The 18,544-nt window shown below is 39.8% G+C and overlaps 1 protein-coding gene across 1 annotated transcript in view; it reads right to left on the minus strand.

The window, feature by feature from the left end:
* CSGALNACT1 (chondroitin sulfate N-acetylgalactosaminyltransferase 1) overlaps positions 1 to 18,544 on the minus strand; it is a 566,905-nt gene that overhangs the window by 253,053 nt on the left and 295,308 nt on the right. Inside the window, exon 4 of the mRNA XM_089675301.1 lies at positions 10,022 to 10,107. The gene's annotated coding sequence lies outside the window, so the exon portion shown is untranslated. The remainder of the gene's footprint in view (positions 1 to 10,021; positions 10,108 to 18,544) is intronic.

Raw genomic sequence — 18,544 nt, forward strand, 5'->3', positions numbered from 1 at the left:
ATTTATTTAAAATAGCAGCTCTAGTCACAGTTTGAAATTATATTTTGATATAAATTATTTCACATTTTTGCCGCGTGATATAGGCTATATTTTTTAGCTTGGATATATAATTAATATCTGGTTTTCACCAGAACTAGTGTCCCCACTGGAAGTTTTCCCCTCTATTCCTGTTCTGAGGACAACCCAAAATTTGGGATTTTCTTTCACTTCCACTCTTTGCAATATCGATCATAAGAACAAATAGAGAATGTGAATCTCCCTAATAGGGACACAAAGAGCAATACAAATCTGACAGGTATCCAAATCTACAAAAAATTTTGACTTTCATTATACTTTAAACCCTAATTTGGTATAGTATAGTCCTGTTTTAAAGTATCACTGTACGTATTGTCTGTATATGTTTCTTTAGTTCTTGTGATCTTCACTATACCTAAAATTTCAAATCAGCCTAACGTCTAGTTCACACATTCTTTAGGTTGCAAAAGATAGTCTGAAGGACAATGTGTACAAAAACATTTACCAGGTTTCTAACAGCTACCTTGAAATCCTCAGGGGCCATTCACACTGTGGTGTTGCAGTAACTTGCATGGTACCACCGTGATTTACCGCAAATCGCAGCAATGCGCATTACATGTGTTGGTGCAAAGCTATGTTATTCATCCTGAATGCCATCCCAACACATCTTGCAGATGGAAAAAGGCTGCAGTGTACAGCCATAAATAAAGAATGCGCCAATTTTGTCAGTGCTCCACAATGAACATACATCAGCAAAGTGTGTTGGGATGGCATTTGGGAAATAAGGTATCTCATCACATTGAGGTAATGTGAGTTGCTGCATGTTTCAATAAAGCGCACGGAAACACGCATGCCATTGCAACACCATACTGTGAATGGGAATTTTGGAGCATGACTTAGGGGTTCATTTACTAAAACTGGAGAGTGCAAAATCTAATGCAGCTCTGCATGGTAGCCAATCAACTTATAACTTCAACTTGTTCAATTAAACTTTGACCAAAAAGTTTAAGTTGATTGATTTCTGTGCAGCCGGGTGCCCACTGCGCATGAGCAAGAAGTGCTGTGCTTCATGAATGGTCCTGTAGTCTTCTGGGACCTGTCACATGTCCCAGAAAACTACAGGGAGGGAGGGGGAGGACAACTTCCGCTTCTGATCGCCTAGGCGATTGGAGCGGAAGTGGGAGCGGGTACCTGTCAAATTCGGGTACCCGCTCCCACTCCCCAAAGGTGCTAATCCTTAATGGGGAGCGGGGGACAGAGTATTAAAATGGAACTTCTTCTTTTGGGTGGAACTCAGCTTTAACCTCCTTGGCGGTATGATTATTTCAGATTTTTGGTGCAGAAAGCGGTACCATTATTTTGCGTGGAAATATGTAGTTTTTTTATAGTAGGCTGTAATTTTTAGGAATAACTCACTGAAATCTGTCCGAACAAGAGTCTATTAAACATCCCGGGTAAGATAAAATTTGAAACACAAAATCATAAATTATAATGTAATAGATAATAAAAAATAATAATATAATAATAATACATTTAATTCAAAAATAAAATCAAACTGAAAACACTGAAATTTGAAATATAGCGCCAAGTTCGCACATTGCTGAGCAAAGTCGCAAAATCGTTTTCAGTGTCTGATGACGAATTTCCCCACGAATCATTATCACTCAATTCTGCAAGTGGTTCTAATTTACTATCGCTGTTCTCTAGCTGGTCTAAAACCGCTTTTGACCTAAAGGGACACTTTTTGGACGCCATGGACATTTCTCAGTTTCCAGGCAGAAAGAACAGACAAAACGCAGGCAGGGCACAGGACAAAGCACTAGGGACAATATGTATGTGAAATGGGTTGAAACAGCAATGTTTTACTATGAAAAATGTGTTTTGGAAAAAATGACATTTTTTTAAATTTTCAAATTTCCCGCCGCCGCCCGTACGTCCTGTTCTCCAAAAATATTCCATACAAATCCACTACTTAATGACCCTGTAATCTACTTTTCATGAAAGAATTTCTTATTGTGTTTGTCTTCCTCCTTTGTAACATCCTCTCCTTTTTCTTCTCACTTCCATTTGACTGTAATGAGCAGTGCACCTTAATTGCAGTCACATGCCCTGCTCTATGCACGCTACAGATTCCATACTCCATAGTCTATAGTACCTAGTCCATCTCAAGAGTGAGAAAGAGAGAGTGGCTATGCATTTACAGTGGAAAACAAATGTAGCCACCCTGTAACAGGATGTTGGATCAAGGCGGCAAAAGAAAAAAAAAAAGAGATTTGGAGGAGGCTGTACTTTTTTAGTTAAGAATATATACTTGAATAGAATATATTTCTTTTTAAACAGGATTTTAGTGTCACCTTAAAGCCCAATCCCAAGAATTTGAATAAAATCCATCTTGCAGTGGGACTCCAAGCACTGCAATGTTTTTTTTTGGTTTTTTTTGCTTGTTGTGTCTAGGGGCAAATGATTAAGGAGAATATAATTACCTTACGCCTCGCTCCAGCAGTGTCCCTTCAGCACTGTGACTGGTTTCCCACAGCCTCTCTGTAAGCTGCAACCTTCTCCAATTAAACTCCAGCTTCAAAAATGTACAACCCAGGATTAAGGTACCTATCTTGTACATGATGATGCTGAGGCTCTTCCCACAGACCGGTTCTGAATTGGGGTAAGTCTGGAGACCAGGGACTGACTTACTAATAAAGGAATAGCAGATTCATGTGCATAGGTATTACTTCAGAAGGTATGCTTATTCAAGAGAAAAGGCTAGTACATTTCTTATTGATCATATTTTTTATCTCTGTCTTATGATGCAATATATTGTGCTGAATTACATTTTGTTAGTATTATTGCTACTTTTTGTTTTATTAAGGTGTCAGGCTGTTATCGTGGAGAATAAGCTGTATAATGTGGGTGATAAAATCTAATTGCTCTTTTTTGCATAGCTTTTTTAAACATTTTTTTTAGGTATGCACTGCTCACCGTGAATGTAGGAATGCGCAGTTTGCACACTTTAACTGACATGTCTGTTTTTTTATAGTTCATGATCATTAAAGAACATTTTCTTTCCTAGTTTCCTGTGCCTATGGGCTCCTGATATGTAAATTCAGCTCTAATGGATACTATAAAGGAAGGTGCCACAACAGAACAGCCTAAAAGGGACATTCTAGGCTTTTCAGATAATACTGTAGATTCTATCATTATCTGCATATTTTAGCCCACATGCTGTATTACAAACAATAAAAGGCAAATTGCTCAATTAATTTGCTGCTACAGTAGCAGAAGTAGGAAATAATAGGACAAAAGGAAACAAAACAAGAACTTATGCATTTCATGCTAGTCAGCTAATATGGCTATTTGCAAAGGAAAAATAATGATAATAATATATTTCCCAGGAAAGGGTCCTCAAGTGTTTAAGGTAAGAAAGCTAAAATGCAGCCCTTCCAACAGAAAAATCTATCTTGGAAAAAAGTAGATAAGGTCACAAAGGATGTTTAGCATGATGTGGAAAAAAAGCGAAGGCAGCTTAATATTCTTTATTAGATACAATCCAAACATAATAGACATGTCTATATAGAAAGAATTTGTCAGAGTCCAGTCCCTATTTTTCCATATCCATTAGAAGGGATAGTCAAACTATTACAGGAGACTGATAACAGACCACATACAGTATGTTTAAAAACCTATTAAAGATTAACAACATTTTACATGAGGCTTCAAACATTTTACATGAGGCTACAGAATTTAAGAGACCACCACATGCTACAAGGGACATGTTAGAGACCACAAACATGTTCAAGGACATCCTGAATACTACTAGTGATTATTTGACCACTGATAAGCCAGGGCTGCATGGAGATCTCCTAATCTGTGCTGTGACTCAGGCAGGTTGGAAAACAGGAACCAGTAAGGGGGTTGGCAGTCCAACTCTAGTTTATAGCTGTCATAGCTGTCAGGAAGATTGACTGGCTGGCCATGGCCAAAGATCTGGGGGCAAGCATAATACAGTTTATTGCCCAATTCACAGGTGTATGGCAATGTGCACTCTTGCACATATACATGTGTTCATGTTAGTGTGAATAATTGTGCATGTCTGACACTAGCTTTAGTGCCAATCACCCTAATTAAAACACAGCACACTGAGGAGAAATTGCTGAGTGATCATCAGCTCCTATGAATTGTGACCTAACCTGCATTTTGATATCCAGTGTTTGACCCGACTTGCCTCCTGACACTGTTGTACAATGATCTCCTGTTTCTGACTCATATATTGACTACACCTTCTGTCTGCATCTTTTGTACCTCTGTTGCATGCCTGTTATTGACTGTGGCCTGGAATTTGACCTTGCTTTTGTCTTGGTACCCCTGCTACCTGACTATTCCTGAATTTGCTTGTCCTGACTATGGCTTTTCTTTGTACCTGCATGTTCCTGTGCCTGCCTTGTTTACCAGTTTCCTGTGCAGACCTGGCTCCAGCAGCACAGCAGCCCTCCCAGACTGTCTTCAGATCCTCTGATGCAGTGGTAGACCCCTTAATGCCAAAGAGGACTTGTTTGGAGGTTTGGGTGATTTAAAGGTCCAAGGTTTGTGGTGAACCTGGGCTCATAGTTTAGATTTCTCCTCAGAGGTCGAAACCTGGGATTAACAAAGCACTTCTTGGTTTGAGGAGGGAGATCCTTCCTACCTTAAGGGCTAGACTTCTTCTGCATAGGGTAGATTAGTTCTCTTACCCCAGGTAACATCCTTGATGAGGCCGTGTCCATGGCAGCTCTGAAGAGACTATGTCCTTGAAAGACTAAATGTGTTTTACATGCCTGTTCTGCAGCCCAACATTTTTACCAAAAAGTTCTCCACATGTTAACTGAACGGAGACTCAATCAGGAAGTAAGATGGAAGACACCTACTAACCTGTCTACCAAATGATGCAGGACTGTCAACATGAACTCTAATCGCTCAACAAATAGAGGAATAGTATGGCGTAAAGCTGGATCCCCTGCCATGAGTTTAGCTATTTCCATTAACCCAGTGTTTTTCAACCTTTTTTTAGTCAAGGCACCTTTTAAAATTCTTCACAATCTCGAGTTACCCCATTCTAAAATGTAAAAAAAAGCCAAACTAAACTGTTTTACATATTGCAGCAACATCCACACATAGGACAACCAGTCTTAGATGTGTTTTATTCTTCCAAAGCAAATATACTTTTGCATACTGGTACTGACTAGTATTCCAACATTTCTCTTGTCTCTCAGTTTCCCTCCCTCACTCAGCTAATGTGACTCCAGTGCTGATGGAGGCGGCAGGGGAGGGGCAAACAAGGATGCTGTGCAGGTGCCCAACATCCTCCTTATCAATCAATTACATCAGGATGCCGACAGCTAGAAGGTTGCAATGGTGCACAATGAAAACCTATGGCTTTGTGTAACTAAAAAACAGGCTTGATCCATCCGCTTGTATACACTATTTGGGCAATTTTTAGGCATTTTGCCAAGGCACCCCTGAAGATAACTGAAAGCACTCCTGGTTGAAAAAGGCTGCATTACCCCTTACTACCTCTGAGCCCCTTAAGAGGATTTAAATGCCACGAGGCGTATGGGGGCATTCAGACCATGTGATCGCTATGATTGGCAATCGCAAGTATGCATCAAGAGATTTCCAGAATTCAGGATAGACTGAAGTGGGGATAGCCTATGGTGAGGTAAGCCAATGAGGAGGGAATTACAGTAGTCAAGTTGTGATATAATAAGGGAGTGAATGAGTTGCTTAGTGGTTTCCGGGGTTAGGAACCAACGTATTTTGGAGATGTTGCAGAGGTGGAGTCTGCATGAATTTGTCAGCGATTGGACCTAGGGCTGGAAAGACAGTTTGGAGTCTAGGATAACACCTAGTACTCTGGCTTCATACCAATAAGTGCAGATATAGTCTCTCTCAGCCTGGGAGTTCTTCATCAGATAGAGCCTCCAAACAGGTCAGACAATGATTCTGCAGGGGAAGGGGTTGAGGTAAGTTCATGGCCTCTGCAGTCAATCAGTAATCAAAACTAAAATCTGTCCCAAAAAAGTCACATAATTACAGAGAACCGAGGAGGGGGCACACCCAACAGAGCTAAGGAAGTCTCTGAGGAATGCAGAGACTCAAGCAGGAGACAATGATCGGTGTCAGGCACTTGAGAGGGATCACTGCAAGCTGCCCTGGAACTGTTAGTAAATTGTGAGCAAGAGGGACCAGATGCAGCAGGACTGCTCCTCATGTTTTTGGATCTGACATGCTACACCTCAAGCAGGGACAATTTACCTCTCATACAAAGTAAAACCTTGAACATTCACAAACCAACTGCTGGAAGCAGGCGAGGTTCAAATAGCTATTGACCAGGTCATGGTAAGTGGAATCAAGGACTAACCGAGGTGAAACTGTACTTCTCTTAAAATAACAACCATTGGCTGGAAGGTGCTATTTTATGCTGAATGGCAGTAACAGGAGCATGTGTGATGTGCAACAAAGTAGCTCCTGGTGCTTGTCTCATATGGCCTATAAAATAAATTCATAAAATAAGTCCTCAGACCTTCCAGGTCCAGAGTCCTCTAGAGACAGTGCCAGAACTCTGGACCTGGAAAGCAGTCATCAGTTAGCACAGTGAACAGAGGTCTGGAAAGGACCAAAATGCAGAACACAGTACCCATAAGGTCATTTTTTTCTCATATTCATTTATGGCAAATTAAAAGTGAGGTGTAAACAAGCACATTCTTTTTCCCATAAATTGCTTGCTATAAGTTTTCCTGTAACATTTTTTTTTGTATTTTTCATTTGGAAAGTTTAGATTTTGTCTATACATATAATATGCACATAACATCACAATGTATAGAAGTGATCACTTGCATTGTCAATTTTGTGTATACCACTGAGTGTTTTATTCTCTGTGACAGACATGCTTTTTAGACTAACCTTTTGATATAATCTATAATTATTTAACCTGTGTTTCTTTTCTATTATAGAGCACTGTCTGCCACCTTGAAATGGAAAGCCAGTGATTATTTGTGGTTTTGTTGTTTTAATTCATACCTATGACTTTGCAACAGACCTGTCATTTTTTATTTCCTTTTAATAGCAATCTTCCCAACTGAACAACGCCTAAGACCAGAAATAAATTATTAGTTGCTGCTACATAACGTTTATTTAGACTGTTGCCTTGGGGATCTGCTTTGCATCAGTGAAGAGGTGGTTCTCCTATGGTAGTTGTCCTTTCAAGTCCATTTCCAGTATTTGGAACACAACTAGCACTTGTCAGTGCAAGATGGCACTAAATTCAGTTACAAACAGGCTGTATATCTGCAATTTTTTTTCTTCATATCCAGCAATCTTTATTGCAAGTAGTGCAAACTCACATAGCCAGACTGTGGCATATCACTCACCTCCAGACTCTATCCTGTTCCTTCAACAATATTCTCCCCAATAGGGCCTTAGTCATCATGAACGAGCAGTACTATCTTTATGCGTTATTTTTCAAAATTTACTGTTTTAGCTACGGAGGGCAATAACACCTATTCCTTGGCAGTGTCTGCTAAAAAGCAATCAGACACCAATACAATTTTTCAGTCTACTGCTGTCAGTGGAATTAAATTAACCCTGATAGCAGATTAAAAATAAAAGTATTATTAACACAAAGCACATTTAACAAGATCCTTTAAGAAAAAAAACCACACATGTCCCATGGTGAAAAATCCATCTTCAATCAAATTGTCATGAGATGTAGCTCCACTTCAATCATGATGATCAATCATGCCCGCTTACCTGCCAAAACACAACACGCTGACCACAGACATCATGCGCCGAAGGACTTTTGCTATATATGACATTTCCTACAAATGACATTTCCCAGCTTGATAGCTGAATGTAAACAAAGCACAGGAGATCCCAGATGAAATCAATAACCAATTGCCAAACATGGCATTTAATTTGCCTGTTCGGCAAACCGCAAAATAGGCGAAGATTGCTGCTCAATGAACTTGAACCTCATTCTAGAATGCACGGTTATAGTTCATATATTTTTATTTATGCTATCTGCATTTATGATTATCTTGCAAATGTTTAATTATTACATGTACATTGGTGGCAGGCAGATATATAAGAAAAGGCTCTTTGTAGCAGTAGCCTTTGCAGCCCTGCAGAAAATATTTAATCTAGTTAATGCAATGGAAAACTTCTTAGGTATTTTCTCATACAGTATACAACCTGTCATATCGCTTTCAAGATTCAGCTATCTTGGATATAATAACTTTTGTCATTCTGCAGCAGAGACCTGACCTGTCACTGAAGGAGACTCTGCTTTTCTATAGTTTTTTGTCCTCTTTATTATCCGCTTTAAAATTTCTCAGTGTCTAAATTATTAGGATTCTACTAAATAAATCCTCAGCGTTGTTGTAGTCTTTAACTATATGTAGTCAATCCCCCATGTAACTCACCTAGGTCTCTTTTTTTTTTACCTTAGTTTTCTATCAAATGCCATTAAGATTTAGGTGCAGAGGTATGAACAAATATAAAGTAAAAGGGAGATCAAAATATTTGTATCTTGAATCTAAGGGCGGTTCACACATCTACAGTGCGGGAAATACGCGCTTTGCTGATGCTATATGGCACCCTTCCTAAAACTTAATAGCACCCCACGCATCTAGCAAGTATGGTACATTTGCAGCCACCAAAACGCACAGTATTGCAGTACTATACGGTTAGGTGTGGTGAAATTTTAAAATTCATGCCAGCTGTGCCCTTTGCGTGTTCCAGCGCAATGGACAGCCTACTAAAATCAATGGGCTACCAAAAGCGCACCAGGGAATGTGCAGGAACATGCTTGAACATACCTATACGGTGTGAACAAGCACTAAATATTCACTGAGCTTAGTGATTAAGGTGAAACTATGTTCACTTTGAATACCCAATTATGTGCAAGGAAAAAAAACAAAAAAAACTAACAACAAAAACAGGATCTTTCCATGGTTTTGGAATGTCCTTTTTACTGAAGGTGACCTTTGTTCTTACACTCTTTATAATTCAGATACACAGCTTGAATTGCTGTGTGAGATTTACTTTAATCTCACCTCTGCTAGCAAACTGCCTTTGGATTTAGCCATTGTTAGCAAAGGGAAAATGTAGTTAATAATGATTTATAACAAATAGTTTTTTTTACAGTTAACCAAAAACAAAGCTGCCACCTTATTATTAGATTTATGAAGATAATTTATCCACCAGGAATGCATTTATTACTATTACACATTTTTATTTTATCCACTCTGTCCCTCTCATGGGGCCTACTGAAGGAATAAAAGTCAAACACATGGGCCATCAATTCTGATTTATCGTAGCAGTCTGCAGGTAACCAATAAACACTGTGTACAGTCCACCATCTTCATCTATTTCGGTTAGGTTTACAAATGCGGCCTCTGCAAAACAATTCATGGTGAATTACTTTTCAGAGGTGTTTAACAGGTGACAAAAGTGATTTGTTGAATCCTCAGTGCCTGTTTTAACCAAGTAGCAAAGCAAAGTAGCACACATCGTGCTGCTTGTGCAGCTTCAGGGAGGCGGTCGAAGAGGGGGGAGAGTAGAAACACAGCTAGAAGGTATTTTTATCATCCCCAACTGCAACTGTAAATGTGCCCTTAAATAAATGGACAAAACATTCATAGTCTGTGAACGTGTCATGTGTTAATTATGCACATTATTTGCTCTCACTATGCAACCATGTATGTATTAATTTCAACAGTTCCTCAAATTAAAAAAAAATTCTGGCTGCTTTCTAAACCAAAAGTATACTGTTAAATGTTCCTGCCATGCTACATGGCGCATAGTGATTTTATGAAATGAAAGATGCTCTAGACTATAGTACCGTCCTGAGAGAATGCAGCACAACGTTTAATGTATTGAACAACACCAGAAGTCTCAGAACAATATAAATATTTAACCATAAATGCAGCAGCTTGGAATAGGTAGCATGCTGTTTATTTCAAAAGAAAAATCCAACCTTGTGTTATTTCAGAAATACGAACGTTTTTCCAAATCTTCAGACCTGTACAATAAGCAGGTGTTGAGAACAGTCACAGAAAAAACCTGTAAGAAAAATAAAAAATTTGAGTAAGTTTATCATCGTAAATAAAAACAACCTGCAACCTGAAAATGTAACAGATAAACCAATGTTCCCCAGTCTCTATAGAGGGCAACATAACTAACTCCAGATATGATTCTTATGCGATCTAGTGTTTCAGGACAATGTGGCTCATGGCTCTGCATAGGTAGATCTCAGGTATAGTCATAGCCTAATGTTTGTTGACATATAATCAGGGGCAGGGGCGGACTGACAACTCATGGGGCCCCTGGGCAATAGGGGATCATGGGGCCCCTGTGTCCTTGCCCAAACTCATAAAAGCCTATGAAAAAGGTACCAGGGGCATCTCATGGGGCCCCCTACTGACCCCGGGCCCTCAGGCAGTGCCTGAGTTTCCAAATGGTCAGTCCACCCCTGATCAGAAGTAGCAATCTTGACACTCCAGCTGTGATGAAACTACAAATCCCATCATGCCTCTGTCTCTAGGGGTCATGCATGTGGCTATCAGAGTCTTGCAATGCCTTATGTAACTTGTAGTTTCAAAACAGTCGAAGTGACAAGCTTGCCTAACCCTGGTCTGAATAGTTAAATACCAAATTTACTGCTTTTAAAACTTATTAAAATCTCATGTAGAGCCAGGACCAAAAAAATCTCATATACACAAATATATACTTCATCGTAGAGTCTAAGAAATAATAGGAGCTTGGTGGGCATGGTATCTTACTATCTGGACAGTCCCGGATATGATATCATATTTACAGTGAGGAACAGAAGTATTTGAATACCCTGCGATTTTACAAGTTCTCCCACTTAGAAATCATGGAGGGGTCTGAAATTCACATTGTAGGTGCATTCCCACTCTGAGAGACAGAATTAAAAAAAAAATTCAGGAAATCACATTGTATGTTTTTAAAGAATTTATTTGTCTTGCACTGCTGAACATAAGTATTTGAACCTGAGAAAATCAGTGTTAATATTTGGTACAGAAACCTTTGTTTGCAATTACAGAGGTCAAACATTTCCTGTAGTTCTTGACCAGGTTTGCACACACTGCAACAGGGATTTTGTCCCACTCCTCCACACAGATCTCCTCTAGATCTGTCAGGTTTCGGGGCTGTCGCTGACAACAACACGGAGTTTCAGCTCCCTCCAAAGATGTTTTATTGGATTTAGGTCTGGAGACTGGCTAGGCCACTCCAGAACCTTGATATGCTTCTTACGGAGCCACTCCTTGGTTATCCTGGCTGTGTTCTTCAGGTTGTTGTCATGTTGGAAGACCCAGCCACGACCCATCTTCAATGCTCTGACTGAGGGAAGGAGGTTGTTGCTCAAAATCTCACAATAAATGGTCCCATTCATCCTCTCCTTAATACAGTGCAATTGTCATGTCCCCTTCGCAGAAAAGCACCCCCAAAGCATCATGTTACCACCCCCATGCTTCACAGTAGGGATGGTGTTCTTGGGATGCAACTCATCCTTCTTTTTCCTCCAAACACGACGAGTGAAGTTTAGACCAAAAAGTTCTACTGTGGTCTCATCTGACCACATGACTTTCTCCCATGCCTCCTCTGGATCATCCAGATGGTCATTGGCAAACTTCAGACGGGCCTAGACATGTGATGACTTGAGCAGGGGCATGATTTGAAACCATGACGGCGTAGTGTTCTACCGACAGTGACCTTTGAAACTGTGGTCCCAGCTCTCTTCCTGTCATTGACCAGCTCCTCCCTTGTAGTTCTGGGCTGATTCCTCACCTTTCTTATCATCAGTGATACCCCACGAGGTGAGATCTTGCATGGAGCCCCAGTCCGAGGGAGACTGACAGTCGTCTTTAGCCTCTTCCATTTTCTAACAATTGCTCCAACAGTTGATCTATTTTAACCAAGCTGCTTGGCAATTGCCCCGTAGCCCTTTCCAGCCTTGTGGAGGTCCACAATTTTGTCTCTGGTGTCTTTTGACAGCTCTTTGGTCTTGCCCATGGTAGTAGTTGGCGTCTGACTGACTGTGGGGTGGACAGGTGTCTTTAAAAAACTCAGGTGCTACTAAGTTAGATTGAGTGGAGTAGAGGTGGACTTTTTAAAGGCACAGTAACAGGTCTTTGAGAGCCAGAATTCTTGCTGTTTCTTAGGTGTTCAAATACTTATGTTCAGCAGTGCAAGACAAATAAATTCTTTAAAAATCATACAATGTGATTTCCTGATTTTTTTTTTAATTCTGTCTCTCAGAGTGGGAATGCACCTACAATGTGAATTTCAGACCCCTCCATGATTTCTAAGTGGGAGAACTTGCAAAATCGCAGGGTGTTCAAATACTTCTGTTCCTCACTGTATATGAACAGCTTGTAATAAACCTATGCTTAGACACAAAAAAAGCTTACCTCTGCTAGTACCAAGACCTGTGGCAGTTATATATACAAAATGTAAGTTGTTCTTGAGTACTTCTGTACATTATAAACTTTAATGTCAAAATCATGAAGGTGAGGACTGTTCTACATTGTAATGTAAACATTATGCATGGAGGTCTGCTTTACATAGTTAGTCTGGCTGAAAAAAGACAAAGTCCATCCAGTTCAACCATACAAAAAAAAAGTTATAATCCTATACCCACAGTTGATCCAGAGGAAGGCAAAAAAACCAGCAAAGCATGATCCAATTTGCTCCTGCAGGGAAAAAAAATTCCTTCCTGATCCCCTGAGAGGCAATCGGATATTCCCTGGATCAACTTTACCTATAAATGTTAGTATCCAGTTATATTCTGTGTATCTAGGAAAGAATCCAGGCCTTTTTTAAAGCAATCCACTGAGCTGGCCAGAACCAACTCTTGAGGGAGTCTACGTTAATAATGTTTTAATCTGTGGGTTTTGTGTTGGTACTGTGGTTTGTAAGCCACAGTAGATAAGCAAATGTGTAGATACACATGGGCACTGCTCAAGAGTGCCCTGAGACTTGTAGGACTGAAGTCCTAAAAGCCCAAGGCATTCTTGGGCACCTAGATTGAAAAGATGTGCAGTTATGCTAACATGCATGTTCTCCCTGTGTCTGCGTGGGTTTCCTCCGGGTACTCCAGTTTCCTCCGACCCTCCAAAGACATGCTGGTTGTTAAATTGGCTCCTGTCTAAATCGGCCCTGGTATGTGTATGTATGAATGTGAGTTAGGGACCTTAGATTGTACGCCCCTTGAGGGTTAGGGACTGATGTGAATGTACAGTATATATATGTGAAGAGCTGCGTAAATTGATGGCGCTATATAAGTACCTGAAATAAATAAAATAATGAAACGTGGGGGATTCATGTGGTTTATATAATTCCTTCTCTCTACCTTTTAATTTCTCTTTGGTGTGTCCCCCATTTTTCCTGTTTTGCTGCACACCTTTAGTATTGAGCCAGAAGTCTTAGGGCCCTGCACAATGTGCAGCAGAGATATAGAAACCAACGGAGGTCTGAGAAGGAATGTGCAAGATGCAAAAAAAATGGAACCAAACTGCAGGAAAGGCTGAGGTACAGTACATTTGCATTTTTCTGGATGATGGCAACAAACACTGCAGTTATCAGAAGGCAGTTATCAGAGTGTCAAGCTCTAGCAATGCCTCTGGGCTTTTTCCTAAGCTGCACTGAATTACCTATGCATGGGACTGTAAGGTATGTCTTCATCCATGTAATTAGAAGAAATTCCTAAAAAATATGCCCTGACCTATCTTCAGTGTAGAATACATAGCTAAAACCAACAGATCATATATTCTCTTCTTAGATAAAATACCTAAGTGAAGTTGATGGTGTATCCCTGTGCCATAAATCAGAGCTATGACTTCCTTAAGGCCTGGCATTTGTGTTTCATCAGAACTGCTTCGCCATCCTCATAACAAGACTGCTTCACCATCCATAGCAAGACTGATGAGCAATGATAATAAAGAATAGCAACTGCAGTGATAGATAAACCTGCATAAACAAGGCCATATCCTTAAAGCTCAGGACTTTGCAATCAAAATATAATGTGTAGGAATAACTCAAATGATACTGAATTAAAGTGGAATCCCATACACAATTTTATAACACCAGGAAAACATACAAAATCAATTCAGCTCTGTATTTATTAATACATCCTCAAAGTATAACTAAAGGTATTTTTTTTTTTTTTTTTTAGATATGGATAGAGTAGTGAGGGGCTAAAAGAACCATGTTGTTTTATTTGTTGTCTGTGTCCCCATTAGGTAGATTCACTCCCATTAATTGCCCTTTTCAACAAAGTCACTGTGAAAGAAAGTAAGGATAAATCCAAATTTTTGAGTTGCCAATAGGGCAGGAATAGAGGGCAAATCTTCCATGACACATATTACCATGACTAATTGTCTATGAGGTATTTCAATCACACTGGAAAGATATAATTTCACTTCTACAGGACAGGATGTAAAGGGAAATCTTTCTAATGAGAAACAGATGGCAAAAAACAGACAGCAGTTTCAACCTCCCAAACACACAAGCACACACTCCACTCAAAAGTTAAAAAAAAGGTTTAGTGTTAGATATAATTTAATTTATGCAATCAGTTTAAGGGATGCTAAAAGCATATATCTTAACTGTGCCTAATTTCTTAGGGATACTCAGTTCTGCTCATTTAGTCTTGATCATAGTGCCATAGAGAAAACCACATAGCCAAGTCCTCTCTGCAGAATATAACATAAATTGAGGCCAGTCTACTGTAGTTTGCAAACTGCTGAAGCCTCTAAATGGACAATAAAGGAGAAAAAAAATTACTCCAGCAGTATGCAGAGATGTGAATGACATCAGCAATATTTTCATTTTAATAAAAAGGGGGTCAGTGACTGGCAGTAAAATATTAATACCTAATTGACAGAATTGTCAAGGCAACTAGCATGTTCAAAATCTTTCCTCAACTACTGGTTTCCTTAAAGAAAACATAAATTCAAAATGCACCTGACTTTTGCACATACAGGGAAACCTTAACAATTTTCCCCATAGCTGCACATAATGAATGCTCCATTTACTCACCAACAGCTTCCTTCGTATTCAGGAGGTAAGAGAAGAAGGCCTGTATAATATCCAAGTCAAACTAGCTGGAGCATACACATGTCTAAGGACTATCTCTCCACCTTCATATGTCAGCACCAAATGCCTGAGTGGCCATTCACCCAGCACCAATGCTGTCACGTAGGAGGAGGGGGAATGGCTTACATGATATCCTATACTTAGAACCCACTTCCCAGCCAAACAGAGCAACAGGGGAAAAAAGGAATGGTGAGTATCAAGGTGCTGGGTCCGAAATGAAAGTGGAGCTGTTGCTTTGACCTGTAAGAGGCTCAATAAAATAGCTGGTTCAAAAAAATACCAAAAATGGAGAAATCAATACATATAACACAAGACATATTATCAAAATGTACTACGAATTGGTCCTGTTGGCAATACTACAGATCCTCTGAGTGAGGAATTCAAGAATATAATGCAAGGCCCCTTAGTGAAGGACCATACAACAGTTTTGCCTTTTCTATTTTTTTCTTCTCTTTTATATCACTGGCAATTAGTCCGCACTCCCTAAGAAGTGCAAAAAATCCAATGACCCAATAACACAAGGAACCAGGAAAGTGAGTGAAATGTCAATGTTGACCATATAAGCATGAGACTACTGGTGGGCGTTCACACCCTACCCCACAGTTGACCCCTTACTTCCCCCAGGTTTTTTTTTTTCTCCTCCTTGGCGTTTTGCTTGCTCTTCCTCTTTTTCTCACAATGCCTTATCCCTCCCTAATTTTATTCTTTCCTTTTTCTCGCAGATTTACTAATCTAATTGGGTACCTAGGGAAGGAAATACCTAGGTAATCACTGTAGATATCACAGACCAGAGGTGGACTGACCATTTGGAAGCTCGGGCACTGCCCGAGGGCCCGAGGTCAGTAGGGGACCCCATGAGATGCCCCTGGTACCTTTTTCATAGGCTTTTTTGAGTTTGGACAAGGACACAGGGGCCCCATGATCCCCTATTGCCCGGGGGCCCCATGAGTTGTCAGTCAGCCCCTGTCACAGACTAAGATACACCTTCAGATAGGAGACCATGAAATAAATCTAGCCTGAACTTAAAGACAGGGGACTGGGACAGTGGTCTCCCAGTTGACAAAACACCTCCGTCTTTTCCAGAGACACCCAATTTTATCATATCATTGTTTATCCATTTGTAAATTTGTTTGCTTATATTTTTCTTTGTAAATTACGGACTTAATAAGTGATGCTGACTTCTGCACTGGGCACTTTAGTTTGAAATCTTAATAAAAACTTAATGCAAAGGGAAAAAATAAGCACAAGTGCTCTTAAGCTGATGATAGAAGATGACACCAACATGCCAGTTGTCTTACACAGGCCAACATTCTGGGATATGGCAAACATGCCAGACTGCAAGTCAAGACTGATTAAAAATAACCCCATATTTGGTACTCTCATTCACAGGGGGAATCCCTGTCTACTCTGGTGATCATGCAGATCTAAAAAGCTGTACGAATAATGGGAAGAAGCATAGCATGCTCTTTCAGCTTTCAGTCTTAGTAGATAAGGATTAACACTCTTGAAATGACAATGAATTTCTGTATTCAGCACTCAGCTTTTTAGCTTTTCCAAAGTCATAGCTTTCTTTTCTCACAGCTCGATAGAAATCTGCACTCAGCTCTGCGTCATGTCAGAGCTTTTGCCTTTTCTCACAGTGAGAACAGTGATATTATCCTATTAGGGAAAAAACAGAACTGCAGGAGCCACCAAATGACTTTCTTGTAAGTAATTCTACCTTGAGCGGAAAGAGAGTAAAAGGCAAAATTGTATTCAATACACTAAATTAAGAAGGACTGTTTAAATGAACTCTGAGAGTATACTAAATACACACATAGAAACTTGGAGAATGAAATTGTTCTTTTCTCTTCTCATCACTGTATGATGCTATAATTGAATTAGATTTCCATTAGAGAAATGTTTTTAAATGAGAATGTCCTCTGGGCATTGGAAAATTGGATAATATAAGCACTTTAGACTGCAATATGTAATATATCAATTTCTGTCACAAGCAACCCGTCTGTAGCAGACTGGCATAAATAATGTTTCTTGACTGGATGGCTGCATTTGTAATAAGAACAAGCTAAACTGGAAGCAAAATAAACTACAGTATATATTGTGAAGTATAGAAAGCCAACAATGTAGAGCAGGACACATTTCTTATTTATTACAGGTACTTATAGAGCTCCGTCAATTTATGCAGCGCTTTACATATATCATACATGCACATCAGTCCCTAACCCTCAAGGAGCATACAATTTAAGGTCCCTAACTTACATTCATACATACACATACTAGGGTCAATTAAGACAGAAGCCATTTAACCTACCAGCATGTCTTTGGAGTGTGGGAGGAAACTGGAGTACCCGGAGGAAATCCATGCAGGCACAGGGAGAACATGCAAAATCTGTGAAGGTAATGCTGTGGCTTGGATTTGAACCAATGACCCTAGTGTTGCCAGGTGGAAGTGCTAACCTCTTAGCGACTGTGCTGTCCAACACTGAACTTAGAAACCTAACTCCTTACAAATAGAATTTTTTTTAAAGACAGCTGAATAATGTCACTAGAAACCTTAATGCTCCCACCATCTTGTCAGTTGACCTTTTTTGTATAATACTCATTTTACACAGTGCACACTTTGCAGAATATTAAAAAGAATCTGGCAGAATAGGAATATGGGAGCGTTCATTAATGACTAGTTTCTAGAGATGCAGGGACTCTTAATAAAGCCCTTATTCTGGCTTCAGAATCACTGACCCAAAGCAAACCTATGCTAATCAGGTAGAAGTTAATCAAGTTAACAATAGTTTTTAAACTATAAATGGAAACCTAAGCAAGGTAATATAACACACAGCGTACAGAAAAACCTAATGCAGGGAGGTCTTCTCCAGACTTAGGACCTTAGTAATGCAAGGCAACAGCATTAAACTGTGTGTTACCCCAACATATTTTGGATAGGTCTCTGTGTTACAATGTATTCAAATTAAAATGTATCCGGTTCTCTTTGCATTGCTTCCTTTATATGAAATACTAGGTGATCCTGCCAGTCCCTCTGCTTTCCTATTTCGAACTGACCACACTAGGCATGAAAGCAAATCATCTCAGTATGACCAGTTTGCGTTTTATCGCATTCAAGGGAGAACAGCCTGCCTATACTCCAGTGGTCAGACTACCACTGACACACTCCAATACACAGCTCTTCATTGGGATAGTCTGTATATTTGTGTTTCTCTGACTCCTGATGATAAAACCCCCTGAACAGCTCTTTGCAGGGAAGACCAGTGTACTGCTGTCTTTCCGCCTTCTGCTGACATGTCTTCCTGTACAGCTCCTCACAGTATATTTGTCACTGCATATTACACAGGACTATATCTGTGCTCCATTTAAGATGCTGCTG

Source organism: Staurois parvus, unplaced genomic scaffold (genome assembly GCF_062004578.1).
Source record: "Staurois parvus isolate SC_StPar_1 unplaced genomic scaffold, SC_StPar_1.0 ptg000013l, whole genome shotgun sequence".
Classification (NCBI taxonomy): Eukaryota; Metazoa; Chordata; class Amphibia; order Anura; family Ranidae; genus Staurois; species Staurois parvus.